General features: G+C 40.4%; 1 non-coding gene across 1 annotated transcript; it reads left to right on the forward strand.

Annotated features, from left to right (window-relative positions):
• Positions 1 to 3,718: 3,718 nt before the first annotated feature.
• Positions 3,719 to 3,825, forward strand: LOC112440197 (U6 spliceosomal RNA). The gene has a single exon (XR_003028383.1). It is a non-coding gene; the product is annotated as a U6 spliceosomal RNA (small nuclear RNA).
• The last annotated feature ends 1,618 nt before the right edge of the window (positions 3,826 to 5,443 follow it).

A 5,443-nucleotide genomic window follows, 5' to 3' on the forward strand; every position in this document is an offset into this window, starting at 1 on the left:
TACCGTTCTGGGGTCTGGAGGATGGTGACCCTCTTCTCAGAGCTTCACTAGGGAGGGCCCCAGTGGCGACTCTGTATGGGGGCTCCAACCCACATTTCCCCTCTGCATTTCTCTAGTAGAAGTTCTCCATCAGGGCTCTGCTTCTGCAGCAGACTTCTGCCTGGACTTCCATGTATGTCTGAACAACCTCTGAAACCTAGGAGGAGGCTTCCAAAGCTTAACTCTTGTCTTCTGTGCACCTGCGGGCCCAACACCACATGGAAGGTGGCAAAGCTTGGGTATTTCACCCTCTGAAGCAATGGCCTGAGCTGTGTCTTGGCCCCTTTTAGCCATGGCTGGAGCTGGAGTGGTTGGGACACAGGGTGCCATGTCCTGAAGCTGCACAGAGCAACAGAATGCTGGGCCCAGCCCATGAGGTCATTTTTCCCTCCTAGACCTCTAGGCCTGTGATGGTGGGAGGGGCTGCCATGGAGGTCTCTGATGTGCCCTGGAGACATTTTCCCCATAGTCTTGGCAATTAACATTTGGCCCCTCCTTACATATGTAAATTTGTGCAGCCATCTTTAATTCCTCCCGAGTAAATGGGTTTTTCTTTTCTACCTTATGGTCAGGCTGCAAATTTTCCAAACCTTATGCTCTGCTTCCCTTTTAAACATAAGTTCCAATTTCAAATCATTTCTTTATGAACACATATAACCAAAGGCCTTCAAAATAAGCCAGGTCACATTTTGAATGCTTTGCTACTTGGACATTTATTCTGCCAGATACCCTAAATTATCTCTCTCAAGTTCAAAGTTCCGCAGATCTCTAGAGCAGGGGCTAAATTCCACCAGTCTCTTTGCTAAAGAATAGCATAAGTGACCTTTACTCCAGTTCCCAGTAAGTTCCTCATCTCCATCTGAGGCCACCTCAGCCTGGGCTCCATTGTCCATGTCACTATCAACACTTTGGTTAAAAACCATTCAACAAGTCTAGAAATTCCAAAATTTCCCACATCTTCCTGTCTTCTTCTGAGCACTCCAAACTGTTCCAACCTGTGCCTGTTACCCAGTTCCAAAGTCGCTTCCACATTTTCAGGTTATCTTTACAGACTACCTCACTCTGTTGATACCAATTCTCTGTATTAGTCCATTTTTACACTGCTATAAAGATACTGCCTGAGAGTGAGTAATTTATAAACAAAAGAGGTTTAATTGACTCACAATTCTGCATGGCTGAGGAGACCTCAGGACATTTACAATAGTGGCAGAATGTGAAGGGGAAGCAAGGCACATCTTACATGTTGGCAGGGGAGATAGAGTGTTCAGGGGAAACTGCCACTTTTACACCATCAGATTTTGTGAGAACTACCTCACTATCATGAGAACAGCATGGGGGAAACTGACCCCATGATCCAATCACGTCCCACCAGGTCCTTCCCTCAATTCCTGGGGATTACAATTTGAGATAAGATTTGGATGAAGACACAGAGCCAAACCATATCACAAAGGAAGTGAAGGACCTCTACAAGGAGAAATACAAACCACTGCTTAAAAATATCAGAGATGACACAAATGGAAAAGCATTCTGTGCTCATAGATACGAAGAATCAATATCGTGAAAATGGCCATACTGTCCAAAGCAATTTATAGATTCAATTATAGTTGCACTAAACTACCATTGACATTCTTCATAGAACTGGAAAAAAACTTTTAAAATTCATATAGAACCAAAAAAAGAAAAAAGCCCAAATCATCAAGGCAATCCTAAGCAGAAAGAACAAGGTTGGATACATCATGCTACCTGACTTCAAACTACACTATAGAGCTACAGTAACCAAAACAGCATGCTACTTGTGCAAGAATAGACAAATATATCATTGTAACAGAAAAGAGAACCTAGAAATAAGACCACACACTTTTAACTATCTGAGGTTCAACAATCCTGACAAAAACAAGCAGTGGGGAAATGATTCCCTATTCAATAAATCTTGCTGGGAGAACTGTCTAGCCATATGCAGAAAATTGAAACTGGACCCCTTGTTTACACCACACACAAAAAAATCAACTCAAGATGAATTAATGACTTAATGTAAAACCCCAAACTATAAAAACTCTAAAGGAAAACCTAGGCAATGCCATTCAGGATATAGACAAGGGCAAAAATTTCTTGAGTAAGACAAAAAAGCAATTGCAACAAAAGCAAAATTTAACAAGTGGGATCTAATTAGACTAAAGAACTTCTGCATAGCAAAAGAAACTATCAACAGAGTAAACAGCCGACCTACAGAAAGGGAAAGATTTTACACTATGCATCTGACACAGATCTAATATCAAATGTCTATAAGAAATTTCAGAAAATTTACAAGAAAAAAGAAACCACTCCATTAAAAAGTGGGGAAAGTACAGGAACAGACAGTTTTCAAAAGAAGACATACATGTGGCCAACAATCATATGAAAAAAAGCTCAACATGGCTATTCATTAGATAAATGCAAATCAAAACCACAATGAGATACCATCTCACACCAGTAAGAAGTCGAAAAGTAACAGTCGCTGACAGGTTATATAGAAAAAGAAATGCTTTTACACTGTTGGTGGGAGGGCATATTAGTTCAACCATTGTGGAAGGCAGTGTGGCAATTCCCCAAAGACCTACAGACAGAAATATTGTTTGACCCAGCAATCGCATTACTGGGATATACCCAAAGGAATATAAATCATTCTATTATATAGACATGTGCATGCATATGTTCTTTGCAGCACTATACACAATAGCAAAGACATGGAATCAGCCTAAATGCACATCAATAATAGACTGGATAAAGAAAATGTGGTATATATACACCATGGAATACTATGCATCCATAAAAAGAAGGAGGTTATGCCTTTTGTGGGAACATGGATGGAGCTGCAGGCTATTATCCTTAGCAAGCTAACACAGGAACAGTAAACCCAATACCGCATGTTCTCACTTATAAGTGGGACCTAAATTATGAGAACACATGAACACATAGAAGGGAACAATGCACACTGGGGCCTATTAGAAGGTGGGGGGTGAAAGGTGGGAGAGGATCAGGAAAAAAAAACCTACTGACAACAAACTCCCATGACACATGTTTACCTATGTGACAAACCTGCACATCCTGCGCATGTACCCCTGAACTTAAAATAAAAGTTCAAAAAGGGGCCGGGCGCGGTGGCTCATGCCTGTAATCCTAGCACTTTGGGAGGCCCAGGCGGGCGGATCACGAGGTCAGGAGATCGAGACCATCCTGGCTAACATGGTGAAACCCCGTCTCTACTAAAAATACAAAAAATTAGCCGGGCATGGTGGCGGGCACCTGTAGTCTCAGCTACTCGGAGGCTGAGGCAGGAGAATGGTGTGAACCTGGGAGGCGGAGCTTGCAGTGAGCCGAGACCGCACCACTGCACTCCAGGCTGGGTGACAGAGCGAGACTCCTTCTCAAAATAATAATAATAATAATAATAATAATAATAATAATAATAAATAAAGTTAACAAAAACCCTAATGAATCTGGGAAAAATATTCATGATGTGTTGTTACTTTGTGGAGGGAGGTGTGACATTAAAAATCAGTTTAAAAAGTTTGAAGGCACTACACTAATGGGACAATAATTATTATCTCTGAGAATTGAGATTGCTGCCAATTTTTTCTTCTTCTCACTAATCTATAGTTTCTAATTCCCATAATTAAAATGCCATCTTAGTAAATATGTAGTGCTCACTTTGGCAGCACATGTACTAAAATTGGAATGGTACAGAGAAGATTACCATGGCCCGTGTGAAAGTATGACATACAAATTCGTGAAGTGTTCCTGAAACCTGCACATATCAATATTCACCTGGAATTGAATGGGCTAAATGCCCCAATTAAAAGGCACAGAATGTCTAGTGAATAAAGAAGCAGGACCCAACATTATGCTCTCTTCAAGAGACCCGTAGGCTCAAAGTAAGGGGATGGATTAAAATCTGCCAAGTGAATGGAATACAGAAAAAAGCATAAGCTGCTATTCTAATTTCACACAAAACAGACTTTAAACCAACAAGGGTTAAAAAAAGGACATTAAATAAACATAAAAGTTTTAATTTAACAAGACGTAACTTTCCTAAAGAAATATTCATCCAATACAGGAGCACCCAGATTCATAAAGCAAGTTCTTTAGAGACCTATAAAGAGACTTAAATAACCACACAATAATATTTGGAGATTTCAACATTCCACTGACAGTATTAGATAGATCATTGAGGCAGAAAAATTGACAAGTGGAACCTAATTACACTAATTTAACTAAAGAGCTTCTGCAAAGCCAGAAACTATCAACAGTGTAAACAGACGACTTAGAGAATGGGAGGAAATATTTGTAAACTATACACCCTGGAAAGGTCTGATATCCAGGATCTATAAGGAACTTGAACAAATAAAAAACAAAAAAGCCCATTAAAAACTGGGCAAAGGACATGAGCAGGCACTTTTCAAAAGAAGATATACAAGTGGCCAACAAGCATATGAGAAAAACCTCATCAACATCACTAATCATTAAAGAAATGCAAATCAAAACCACAATGAGAAATCATCTCACACCAATCAGAATTGCTATTATTAAAAAGTCTAGGCCGGGCGCGGCAGCTCCCACCTGTAATCCCAGCACTTTGGGAGGCTGAGGCAGGCAGATCATGAGGTCAGAAAATCGAGACCATCCAGACTAACACGGTGAAACCCTGTCTCTACTAAAAAATACAAAAAATTAGCCGGGTGTGGTGGCGGGTGCTTCTAGTCCCAGCTCCTCGGGAGGGTGAGGCAGGAGAATGGCGTAAACCCGGGAGGCAGGGCTTGCAGTGAGCCAACATTGTGCCGCTGCAGTCCAGCCTGGGCGACAGAGCAAGACTCCATCTCAAAAAAAATAATTATAAAATAATATAAAAGTCAAAAACCAACAGATACTGGCAAGTTTGTGGAGAAAAAGGAACGCTTATACACTGCTGGTAGAAATGTACATTAGTTCAGCCATTGTAGAAAGTAATGTGGTGACCTCAAATAACTTAAAAAAGAAGTACCACTCAACCCAGCAATCATATTTTTGGAAATGTACCCAAAGAAATTACATCATTGTACAATAAAGACACATGCATTCATATATTCATTGCAGCACTATTCAGAATAGAAAAGTCATGGAATCATCCTAAATGTCCATCAATGGTAAACTGAATAAAGAAAATGTGGTACATATACACCATGGAATACTATGCAGCCATTAAAAAGAACAAGATCATGTCCTTTTCAGCAACATGGATGGATCTGGAGGCCATAACCCTAAGCAAACTAATGCAGGAACTGAAAACCAAATACTACATGTTCTCACTTATAAGTGGAAGCTACACACTGAGGACATATGGACACAAAGAGAATAACTGACAACAGGACCTACTTATGTAGATACTATC

This window comes from Pan paniscus, chromosome 5 (assembly GCF_029289425.2).
Source record: "Pan paniscus chromosome 5, NHGRI_mPanPan1-v2.0_pri, whole genome shotgun sequence".
Classification (NCBI taxonomy): Eukaryota; Metazoa; Chordata; class Mammalia; order Primates; family Hominidae; genus Pan; species Pan paniscus.